This window comes from Phaenicophaeus curvirostris, chromosome 31 (genome assembly GCF_032191515.1).
Source record: "Phaenicophaeus curvirostris isolate KB17595 chromosome 31, BPBGC_Pcur_1.0, whole genome shotgun sequence".
NCBI lineage: Eukaryota > Metazoa > Chordata > Aves > Cuculiformes > Cuculidae > Phaenicophaeus > Phaenicophaeus curvirostris.
In genome coordinates this window covers 2,162,058-2,174,863 of record NC_091422.1, presented here as the reverse complement: position 1 = coordinate 2,174,863, position 12,806 = coordinate 2,162,058, and the positions used below count along the sequence as shown (strand labels likewise).

Here is a 12,806-nt window from a genome sequence, read left to right as displayed (position 1 = left end):
GGGTTTGGAGGGTTATGAATGCACACTACATGGAAAACAGCTCCAGCACCGAGACCTCTACCTAGAGCATTATCCTGCAAGGCCTTTGGATGCTCTGCAGCCTCAAAAAGCAGCCAATGTGGAATCATGCCGCGCGATCCTCAATTCACAAAGTTCCAAGGGCCACAACAGGCTGGAACGAAGGAAAATCAAAACCAATGGATTATAAAGTCCGCAAGAAGCACAAAGTGGTGTCTGCGTGGGATGCCTCAGCCCTTTGTCCAAGTGACGGGACTTCAAAATCACACAATCATGGAACAGTTTGGGTTGGAAGGGACCTCCAAGCCCACCACTTCCACCCCTGCCATGGGCAGGGACACCTTCCACTGGATCAGGGGCTCCAACCCCCATCCGACCTGGCCTTGAACCCCTCCAGGGATGGGGCAACCACCACTGCTCTGGACAACCTGTTCCAGGGCCTCCTCACCCTCACAGCAAAACATTTCGTCCTAAGATCTCATCTCAATCTCCCCTCTTTCAGCTGAAAACCATTTCTCCTCATGCTATACCTGCACTCCCTGATTAAGAGCCTCAGCTGCTGTCCACTTGGCTTTCAAACAGGGAAGGCTTTGGAGTCTGGAGATGAAGTTGAGAATGCGACTTGTGTTGTGTACTACACCCTCTGTTTGGGCTGATCCAGAGGAGCGAGAGAGAAAGGAGGAAAAAGGAAGCAGAAGAGGAGGATGAACATGGACTGATACAGCTTAAAGGATCAGAGCAGCCCTCCAGTACTGAAAGGGGCTGCAGGAAAGCTGGGGAGGGGCTCTTGATCAGGGAGTGCAGGGATAGGATGTGGGGGAACAGTTCACAGATCACCTGCACCACGGCCCTTGAAGGCAGAGTCACCACCTTCACACACTCCTGTATCGGCGAAAACAAAACAAAATATGATGCACCACCTCATCCATCCTGACAGGCATCTTGGCTGACATCCTACAAGTCCCAGGCTCCAAATGCTCTGAACATCTTTGTTCACCTCCTGGCATCTCAGAGGGCAAGAAAGTTTTTAGAAGGAGGTGGGGATGGATCTGTAGTCTAGTTTAAGCAGAACTCAGACACCGCTTTAGACAGGTCGCTCTAATGACACACAAGTTGCTTTATCTCACAAAATACACCAGGTTTGGAGCTACACCAGGACAGGCTTCCTGACGAGCGAAACAACACGATTTAGTTCTTTATAAAAACCACCACTCTAACTGAGCAGATAAATGTAGTTGCCAACAGATTATTTGGACAAGCACGCTGTCGATCAAGGGCTTAGCGGGGCTGAAACCCAACTGCAGCACAATCAAAAAAGGGTTCATTATTCCCCTTCCTCAGAAGCCAGACAAAGGTAATGCTGGGTTTCTGAACCAAAAAGGCATTTTTTGCAAAAATTACAGGAACTTCACAGCAGATAAAGCTTACTTCACGTATAGGAACAGGTTCCTGACCAGAAAAAAAAGCATCTGAACGTTTTACTTATAAGACAAAGTGGAAAATCTGAAGCTTAAAGGGTTGGCAAGCTCAGCAGTGATTCAAGTCATGAACCTAAAGCAAATAAGACAGAGTGGATCAGACTTCATGAAGACCAAAATGCACAGCAGGCACTGTTGGCCTGGACCTCACGTCCTCCTTTAACTTCTGCATTGAACACTATGCTTAATTATTCCAAAACCGGAGCCTCCCATCAAATCTGAAACAGCAGTTCATTTGAAAGGGCTTGAATTCTAGAGCACTCAACCCGTAATAGGCTCGTGGAGCTCTCTGGGCACAAAGCCTCCAAGTTCTCACTGTCTCCTCTGGCGCAAGCATCCATTGCACACCCTAAACCCAAGTCTGAACTCACCTGGAGACGGAGGCTGGATCTTCGTCTGAGATTTCTTTGAATCGGCAGCTGCAAAGATATCCGGAGGGGGGTCTTCACCTCGCTCTATCTTGCACTTGAAGGCGTAGAGACACTGGATGTACTGCTTCTTCAAAGAACTAGCTGCGCTGCTGGACGTGCCCACGTTGAGATTGGTGGCTAACTCACACCACTTCTTGTTTTTGCTGACCTGCACAACCAACCAAGAGGCTCTAAACTCAATATCCAAGTTCCTTCTCCTCCAATACATTTTCTAGGAAGAAAGCAACACTCCCCAGCTAAAACAAAGGACGCTCTAAGGGCTAAGCAAGGCAGACACAGTTGTGTTCAAACTCAGAACTAGTAGTAAACTCTCTTCCCCACCTAGAGATCATTTGAATAGGGACAGACTGCAAATCAAATTAGCCATGAGATCAGTTGACAGCCTGATGCAAAGTCAATAGAATCATGGGGTGGTTCAGGTTGGAAGGGACCTCAAAGCCCATCCAGTTCCAACCCCTGCCATGGGCAGGGACACCTCCCACTGGATCAGGGGCTCCAAGCTCCATCCAACCTGGCCTTCAACCCCTCCAGGGATGGGGCAGCCACCACTGCTCTGGGCAACCTAGGCAAGGGTGTCCCCACCCTCATAGGAAAACACTTCTCCAAGATCTCATCTCAATCTCCCCTCTTCCAACTGAAAACCATGCCTCCTTGTCCTATCTCTGCACTCCCTGATCAAGAGCCCCTCCCCAGCTTTCCTGGAGCCCCTTTCAGCACTGGAAGCTGCTCTAAGGTCTCCACGGAGCCTTTTCTCTCCAGGCTGAACAACCCAGCCTATTAAGGAAGCATTAAAAAGCATTTTTAAAATTATTATTAGCATTATTTAAAAAAGTAAAAGCAAAATAAACAGGTAAGTGGGAAGCCAGGGCTACCCCAGACCTACAAAGCTACTTTGAATCGTGTGGCCCATTGACTTGTGACTGCCAGACAGGAAGCAGCTCTGACCACAGACACCTGGTCACCCACCTCAGTCAGTCCTCTGATCTCCTTCTCTGAGATGCAGAGCCGGTAAAGGACCAAGGGCTTCCTGCCCACCGCTGGCAGATTTGTCATGCCCATGGCCTTCTCTTCAGTAAAGGCCAGGTAACGATCGACCCAGAGCTTCCTCTCGGGCTCACCACCCAGCTCGTAGAGTTTGGTGATCTTCTCATTGGCTGTAGTAGAGGAACTGGACTTCTAGGAGAAGGAAAGAGATACCAGCAGTGAGCAGCACAAAACCAGCTGGCTTACAGCAGAGAGGGTTTTAAAAAGGCAGTCAGGGAAGAGCTCCAAGTTCTGCTCAAGAACAGCTTTATATTAGACCCACACTTGTATCAGACAAACATCAGGCAGGCATTATTCGACAAAGGTATCTCAAAAATCAGCTGCTACTCAAGGAATTCACAGTTTTCAAAAGTGAAAGGTTTCAGGAATGCCACAGAAACCAAACAAACCTCAAGGAGTCCTTGCAGAGAGCCATCTCTTTGAGGCATCCTTTGTGGGCTCATTTGCTAAATACAGGAGAAAACATTTAATTCAACTGCAAAGGAGTTTCCCCCTGGCTACTGCACCCTGCCAGGGTGAGAGCTGCCTCTGGTCAGCCTCTTCTCCTACTCAAGAGGGAGATGCATGCCTCAAAGGAAAGCTAAGATTTGAAGCACCTGTGACCTCAAAGCCCCTCCAGTTCCACCCCTGCCATGGGCAGGGACACCTCCCACTGCATCAGGGGCTCCAAGCTCCATCCAACCTGGTCTTGAGTGAGAGGTGTCCCTGCCCATGGCACAAGATGGAACTGGATGGGCTTTGAGGTCCCTTCCAACCCAAACTATTCCATGATTCTATGATACTAAGAAGCCATAACACGAGCAGAAGTGAGAGATCTTCTCAACGTTCTCGCAGGCAGCTGGTAGCACAAGTATCAAACTTCCAGAGCATTTGCTGTCCTTCAAGTAGAGACTATGGGCTCAGAAACTGCTTGTTTTGCTGGCTCTTTTGAGACTGGTAGCAGCAATGCAAAGAAAAACATTCCCTGAAGAACCTGTTTGCCTCCCTCTTCTGGCTTTAATACAGGATTAGGAAGAGGTTTGTTTGGGAAACAACTGTAACACTTTAGAGTCCCACCTCCCAGCTGAGAGATGAGAACCAAGTAGCTCCAAGCCTACACCAGAAACAAACCCCGCGTTGTTCACACTCCTTTGGGCAGTTTCACTCTGGCAGGTGATAATTCCTAATACTGAATCATTTTGCAAGTGTAATTGATTGCTCCCAAAGGGCTGGGAAATGCTCCTCTTCATTTCTCAACGGTTTATGAATCCAGAAGCAAACCTCTCAATTGTTCCCTCATAAATCCTAAAAAACCTCTTGTAAACACTGTTGAACCACTGTTCCAAGATGGATCTGTTCTAGGTACAGTTCAAGCCCAGCCAGGGCTGGCCACATCAAGTATAATTCAATTTTCCTACACTGAGCACTTCAACAAGGTGGTTTCTACCTTTACACTTTGGATTCAAGCCACACACTACACTGATTAGGTATTCAAAGGACCCGGGGACTTGGGAAAGGTGACCCAACAGGTCCACCTGTGCAGGTACCTTCTCCCCACTTATCAAAGGCCCAAAAGTGCAACGAGAATGTAAAAATAAAGTGTGCCAGGCATCCATCAGGAATTCTAGAGAGGCTTGAACTCTTGAGTCACAAAGAGGGGAGGACACAAGAATTCTGATAGAGAAGTCCCTTTCCTGGCCTTAATGAGGGTCGGTGGGTATGGCAGCCTCACCATTCAGGCTCCTCCACAGAACTTATTACACCTGGATTTAGTGGTTTATTGCAGAGCCCTCTCCAAAACACACTTGTCAAGACAATTATTTCTTTGAAATGAGTGTCCTACTCACTCATCACACTCAAGTTAAAATCCTGGTTGCAAGGAGCAATCGGATCACACGCTACAAGGACAACTTCTCTACAGCGAGAAGTCTGTCCAGGGTAAGGAGGAGGAACCCAATCGTGTTCTCTCAGGAACCACAGTCACCACTAGACAGATGCACTGTTCCAGTTACTGTGTCATGGTTTTATCTCCCTGGATGCTGACAAGGATGGAAGTCATTAGAAAAACGAAAACATTTTACCTTTCACTTGGATTCTGCTTTGGGTGTCCCATCTGCCTTATTGTTCAATTTAGTTGCGGGTGTTAATTTGACATCCCCAAGGCCTATCATTTCAGGGCTTGCTGCCATCCCTAGGAAGTCAGAAGAATCTTTAACACCGATTCTCAATATGGGACAACGAAATCAATGCAACATTTGACAGATGGTACCGGCTTACCTGCAGAGTTATTAGCCATGTTCCCACCCATCGGATAGGGCGGGCCCTGGGGGTTCATCATGCCAGCCATACTGTTAATTCCCTGTCCGTAAGGAGGTCCAGTGCCCATCATCCCACCTTGGTTCATGTTGGGATAACCAGGAGGCCTAGAGAAAGCAAGGATAAAAGACATTCACTCCAAATACTGAGCATTAAGATCTTGTCCTCAAAAGAAGCAGGTTTGCTAAGAGAAGTCTACAAAGGATGTGGAGAACTGACTTTCCCCAGCTTCCTTCTCCAGCAAAAGACTGGTGCTACCTGACAGTTCAGCTGCGCTAGAGTCTCATTCTCAACAGAAAAGGGGATGTAAACTAGCTTGCAAGAGGGAGCTCAATTCTGAACCTTTTCACCATCGGTCTTGTTCTGCTGCACCCGTAAAACAAACTTCATTCTAGTTGTTGTCTTCACAGGGAAGAACAGACCTGCAAACACCTCAGCCCTGTGAGAAGAGTTTATTTGTAGAGATCATAGAATCATAGAATAACCAGGTTGGAAGAGACCCACCGGATCATCGACTCCAACCATTCCTATCAAACACTAAACCATGTCCCTCAGCACCTCGTCCACCCGTGCCTTAAACACCTCCAGGGAAGGTGAATCAACCCCCTCCCTGGGCAGCCTCTGCCAGTGCCCAATGACCCTTTCTGTGAAGAATTTTTTCCTAATGTCCAGCCTAAATCTCCCCTGGTGGAGAGGGGAGGTTGGACAGTGACATTGGGAAGGACAAATGGGGGGTACCAGCTGCATCACATTCTGTTGTTGGTTGCAGCAGAACCATCTTGTCTATTTTAACAGTGAAATTTGATCAAAATGCTTCTACAAACACCGGCAAATGCTACGTTTGAGCTGAAAATGCCAGTCTGTCAGTGGGGTGACTTAGCACATCGCCCGTCCTTCCTCCTCTCCATTACTGCCTCTGTTAGAGATCACTTCCTGCACAGCTATCTTGGAGGTAGATTTGTTCAAACATTACCTTCCTGGAAAAAAACCCTTTGTTTTATTTCAATGAAGGCTAAAAAAATGCCTAAAAAGCCTAAAAATAGCGTCTAAGATCTCTTGCAATTTTCACTGCCTTCCATTGTAACATCAAAAACGTTGCTCATTTACGCAGCTCCTTGTTTTCTTTTCCTCCTGGTCAACTTTGACAAAACCCACATTCCTCCCATGGAAACCACTGGAAGTGGGAGTAAAAAGACAGTATTTTCAACATTTTGCATTAAAAAGCATCAACCAACACAAACAACCGAGAGCAAAACACTCCTCTCCCTGGGACTCGCTGCACCTAATTCTGCCTCCGGTGTGAGATCCACCTCTCAGCTCCCCTCTGAGTAGTGAAGGGATCAGAATGTCCAGAAGCCAATTCAGTCCAAGCTAAGATGAGACGGTAAAAAACAGTATTTCCCTTAAACACATTAAGGTATTTTTAGTCTGAATCACCAAATGCGGTTTTCATCATCACTGAAACAAAGCTGGAGGCCAAACCCCTTTGCAGGAGATTTTAAAATCCCTGCCCCAAGAGCTCGTGGCATTTCAGAGCTATCAAATCCTCAAGCCCAGAGGGGCAGAGCCCAAAGCTACAGAGATGAGCTATTTCTATGCTCAGAGGAAAAAACACAATATAAATGTACACCAAAGAAAATATAAGCCTGAAAGGACAGATACACAGCAACGGTGCAAGGTGAAACGTGAATATCCCCTTCCATTAGCAGGAGTGAGCAGCCTGCTTCTCCGAGAGGCAAAGGAGAAGGTTTGCCTCCAGGATCTGAGAGGGGTCACTGGAACCAGGAATATTCATACATGAACCAGGCAGAACGAGGGGATACAGCTTAGTAACGCCAGGCAGGAAAAGATCTGCAAGATGTGAAGCCAAACAATGTTAAAAACAGTTTGAAAATTACCTCCTAACCCACCAGCTAACGACCTTTAAAGCTGATCTCGTCAACTTCACCTATGCATCAAGGCTTAACCTAAGTACTGCGAGTCATTTAAAAACGCTGGTTTAATTAAGCAGGTTAATATAGGGTTGCTTTAGACGTGTAAGCGAGGGATCCCTGCCTTGCTAGCGCACCATCATGGACCTCGTACCCAGGAAGACACCAGCCTTTCAGCTCTGAGATCACAAACAGGACCATCAAAATCAACTGGTGAAGTGACTTTCACCTCTAAAGATCAGTAAGCTTTACACATTCAAACAATAAAGCCATTTCCCAGCTAAGATGCCAGCACAGCAGCGTTTACCAAGTGTTATCCAGCAGGACTAAGTTTCTTGGAAGCGAGACTGATGCAAGGGGAAGGTGAGAAGCCGGGACTGGAACACCTAAAAGCAACCAGCACATCCATAAGGGACTCTTTTCAACCTATCATTTTTTTCCCCATCTATCAAGTAATTTTCCCAGGATGCCGACCGTCAAGGCACAGAGTAGAGTTTTTAACCAAACCTGACGGGTGCCATCCAGCTCCCATCTACTCAAGAGGGGAAATAGAACTCAAGGCTACCCATAAAATGGTCTGTAGAGAAACAGAGAAGCCTTTCAAATAGAGCAAATCTCATTGAAGTCATGGAGTCCCGCTGCCGGCAGCAGGTTCTGGATCGAGCCCAAGAGGAGAGGGCCAGCAAGGTTTTATTTGCCTCCCACAGAGCATCAGGAGGGGACCTGGAACTAGACGGTGGCCCCAGGAGAAGGGCTCTCCTCTCCCCTCCTCCCGCCAGCGCAGCCAATCGAGCCGAGCCGGGAGGTGAGGCTCCACAGCCGTAACTCTGCCAACTTGAAGGAAACGTCAGGGGCTGGAGAATTTCCTCACGTGTTTCCAATGTGGTTTCTATGCATTTTATTGCTCATTTGCAGATCAAAAATGCTGGAGGGATTCCAACTATTTCACACAGAATCTCACACTCCCGGCTGGCTGCAGCCCCAAAGCCTGAGTTTCTTCCCTTGAAATACTGCCCAGTGTTACTTTGGGATGTGACCTGATAGCGGAAGCCCACGGGGACCCTGAAACGATAATCGTTCCAGCTGCGATTGGTTGCCCAGCGCTGGCTGATGCCAGCACGGGTTTGTCAGTGCTGCTGACAAACAGGGACTCAGCAGCTAACGCCTCCTGTTCACACCACAACAAAAACCATGCCTGGAATCACACAATCCGGTACCCAACGGAGGAGGCAGGGAGTTCTTCCGCCTCAGGGAAAGGGTTGCAAGTCCTGGCATGACCAGCCCAAGGGAGCCTGATGCTGGAAACCGCCACGTTTCTTTTCTATGAAAAGAGGAACCACCAGTTTGCTATGTGATAGCAGCTGGTTTGTTAAACAGGGATGAAACAACAAGAAATACTTCACATCAAAACCTTCGAGGAGAAGGGATTGAAGGCTCCGCTCCAGCCCAGCCCACCGAGCCTCAACAGTGGGAAGACTGACCAGAAAGCAAAGGGATCTCCTCGCTGGGGTTTGCAGCCTTCCCTGCTCATTGGAGAAGAGGAGGCTGAGGGGAGACCTCATTGCTCTCTCCAACTACCTGAAAGGAGGTTGTGGAGAGGAGGGAGCTGGGCTCTTCTCCCAAGAGACAGGGGACAGGATGAGAGGGAATGGCCTCAAGCTCCACCAGGGGAGGGTCAGGCTGGACATTTTCACAGAAAGGGTCACTGGGCACTGGCAGAGGCTGCCCAGGGAGGGGGTTGAGTCACCTTCCCTGGAGGGGTTTAAGGGACGGGTGGACAAGGTGCTGAGGGACATGGTTTAGTGATTGATGGGAATGGTTGGACTCCATCATCCGGTGGGTCTCTTCCAACCTGTAGATTCTAGGATTCTATGATCTCCAGCCTAAGAGTGGATGGCGAGGGAAGGAGCCGGACGACGCCGTCAGATCACTAGATAGCACTCAAGGAAATGATGATCAGGAGACGAGCATGCGGCAGAGCTTAGAAATTCCATAAGGCCGGTTGTTTCCATACAGGCGCTCACAAGCAAAACCAGAGAACAATAGCTAAATTTATTCCCTCATTCTTTCTGAAAGGGAAAAAAGCTGCTTCATTGCCTCTGACTAATCGAAACACCTACTTTCTATTACAATTTCATTTTCACTGCAGTTTCTTTTCCACTTAATTCAAGAACTATCAACACTTGGAAATCACAAGCTTGTCCTTTCCTTCCCCTTTATTTCCACACCCAAAATACCTCAATCTCCTCTATCACAAATTACACAGCTGACTGGCAGCAATTTTGGGGAAACGGGTAGACTTGTTTCTCCTTCTAAGGCACAGAAAACAGAATCTTGCATCTCATGCTTCACAAAACACTTTAGAGATAAACACAAAGAGACCTGGAGATCTTGCCATGCTCTGTCCGCACCAAACTTCTCATCCAAGGCAGCACCTGGCAAAGCTGACCTGACATTTCCACAGATCATGGAATGCTTCGAGTTGGAAGGGACTTCAAAGCCCATCCAGTTCAACCCCTGCCACGGGCAGGGACACCTCCCACTGGATCAGGGGCTCCAAGTCCCATCCAGCCTGGCCTCGAACCCCTCCAGGGATGGGGCAGCAACCACTTATCCAGATAACCTGGGCCAGGGCCTCCCCACCCTCACAGCAAAACATTTCTTTCTGAGATCTCATCTCAATCTCCCCTCTTGCAGCCCAAAACTCTTCCCCCTCATCCTATCCCTGCCCTCCGTGATCAAGAGACCCTCCCTAGCTTCCCTGGAGCTCCTTTCAGCGCTGGAAGCCGCTCTAAGGTCTCCCCAAAGCTTTCTCTCCTCCAGGCTGAACAACCCGAACTCTCCCAGGCTGTCCTTGTACGGCAGGCTCTCCAGCCCTCGGATCATCTCCATGGCTTCCTCTGGACTCACTCTAATAGACCCATGTGCTTCTTGTGCTGAGGAAGGAGATCACTGCTGCACAGGACACTTCTGTGCTTTATGAAATAACATATACGTTCATAGCTTTGCCTCTTCTCTTGCACCTCCCATTCCAAACAGGACAGGATCGACAGTTGGAAGGACAATAGGGATTTAATGCTGTAAAATCAGGGGGTTTAGTCCCTCAGATACACCACTGGAAGTTCGAGCTCTGACCTGAGCAACGACCACACGTGAATAACTACAAACCAGAGGTCCTGGGTTCTGCACCGAGCTCTTCTGGAGGGAAACCCAAGATCCTGGTTACAAAACCCAACACGCGTAACAACACTCAGAACCCATTACGCGCCACTTACTCATCCCAGCAGCCCTTTGGTAAAGGAAGCAAGCACTCAACTTTTACTACTTGAAGGGGAAAAAACACCCACCCACTAAAACAAACATCAGCAAGGTAACACTATCAAGGCTGCAGACTCTGCTCAGTAGAGCCCATGTTTCCTTCCCTGACGAGGATTTGAAGCGCCTTGCAGGCAGCAGCATTGACAGTTACACACCTAAGATAGGGACTAGAACGTGCGAGAGAGATTCGTGCAGCTTCCTTGCTAAAAAAAAGAAGCCAAGAAGCTCATTCTTCTAGGCTGGCTTCAGATAAACTGGTGGAAGCTCCCGGCTGTAGCTGCACTGCAGGAAAAAGAGCGTTTGGGAAGGAGGCTGCTGGGAGGAGGGGCCGAGCGGCACACCAGAAATTTCACTCTGACTGCAAAAATAAGCTGCTGTTCTAACCCATCTCAGTAAACCGAGATGAGTCTGGTTGCTTGGCAGAAAGCAGGTACAGGATGAAAAGGGAGGACGGCAGAAGGAAGCGCTGCTGGCGTTACTACCTTCCTGCAAGAGGAGACCTTGCAGAACAGCCAGCTCTGCTACCGCAGCAGCCATTGATTTTTCAGAGGTCGATACTCCACTCCCACAGATCCGCTCGGCACAAGCTTTAATCACATCTCCTGCTCCTGCCCTGTGCCGCTCTCCTCCATCGCTTCCCCTCCAAATAAAATTTAAAATAAAAAGGTGGGGGAAGGGGGCTCTCCTCCCGCTCCGAACACTGAAAGATTCTGTACTCTCGCTCTGTGCAGAGGAGAGATTCAAGCGCTGTGGTTGCAGCACTAAGCACAGACGGAGCAACGTGATTCATCCACAGAACAAGATGTCGCTGAAGGGAAAATCCAGCCTGTGGAAGGCTGGCGTTCCCACTTGGAGAACATGGAGCGCCGAGGTCTTCTGCAGGACCCTGGGAGATGCAGCAGCAAAACTCCCCAGAAAAGAGTTATCATTAACCCTCTGAAAGATGCCTGGCTTCTAAAAAGCACTCCTAGGGTTATCTAAATACAGATGCAACTCAGTGTTCCAAGCAGGAGCTTCTGAAGGGGCGTAAACTAGATGTAAACTAGATGACCTGTCAAGGTCCCTTCCAATCCAAAGCATTCTACGATTCCAAATGTTGGCCTGCCCACCAAGCAGTGGTGTTGGCACCTGAAAGGGTAAACCCTGAGGCTTCAACAGGAACGCTGACCCTAAACTAAGTTGCAGGGAAGAGGCAGGGAAGACCCAAGGCACAATGAGCAGCAACATCACAGCAGCACAGAGTCATGGGATAGTTTGGGTCGGAAGGGAACTCAAAGCCCATCCAGTTCCAACCCCTGCCACGGGCAGGGACACCTCCCACTGGATTAGGGGCTCCAAGCCCCATCCAACCTGGCCTTGAACCCCTCCAGGGATGGGGCAGCAACCACTTATCCAGATAACCTGGGCCAGGGCCTCCCCACCCTCACAGGAAAATATTTCTTCCTAAGATCTCACCTCAGTTTTCCCTCGTCCAGCTGAAAACCATTCCCCCTTGTCCTATCCCTGCACTCTCTGGGTGCCCTCAGTAGCACCGCTTTTTGGGAGCGTGGTAGGGACACCTGAGGAGAACAGGATCAAAGAGTCGATCGCATCCATCAGGAAGGCTGCTCAGGTATCAGGCCTTGGAAAGGAAAGTGCCTGTGAGGGACTAGCGTGGGTCTGAGACGACAGACTACAGTCACTTATTTATTAAAGAGCTTTTCTCTTCCTTCTAAAGGTTTTTAAGTACCCCGCTTCACTCTGAGGACAAACTCCAGCCCCTTCGCAATGCTACATCACCCAAGAGGCAGGAAGCTCCCCTCTTTCTGCCAGCCATAAGGATCTTCCAACTCCCCAGCAGTGCTTCCTCTGGAAGGCACTTTCATCTCCAACATGTTCAATTTAGACTCCAAAGCGTTGAGTTATCTCGGCATGTGATGGTGCCACCATGCCAACCACAGCAGCTTGGGTGGGCAAAGTACCGGAGCAAAGGCAAGAGGCTGAATAATCACAAACTTAGACAGGCGTCTGCTCAGTGCAACGCTTGGGATTTTGAGACAATTCAGCTTTTGGTATTGTTACCTGCCTCTTTGAAACAACCGAGTGACAGAATTCCTGAAATAAGCAGAAGGAGGAAAGATTTTAGGAGAGAATAAGGTTTCGAAGGTACCAGAAATTAACTGGTGGCAGTGGCAGAGGGCTCTGCACAGCCCAGACTGGGCCCAAGTGCTCCTGCCTGATGGCTCGGGCAGTCCTTTCGCTGGAAAAAGCTGCTAGGGAGAGAGCTGAAAGCTGGCAGCTCCTTTCCAAAG

General features: G+C 48.9%; 1 protein-coding gene and 1 pseudogene across 1 annotated transcript in view; one reads left to right on the top strand and one right to left on the bottom strand.

Annotated features, from left to right (window-relative positions):
* Positions 1-5,507, bottom strand: part of LOC138732423 (AT-rich interactive domain-containing protein 1A-like) — a 30,610-nt pseudogene extending 25,103 nt beyond the window's left edge.
* The window catches only part of LOC138732433 (DDB1- and CUL4-associated factor 11-like), a 51,681-nt gene that overhangs the window by 32,154 nt on the left and 6,721 nt on the right, over positions 1-12,806 (top strand). The gene's annotated exons all lie outside the window — the stretch shown is intronic.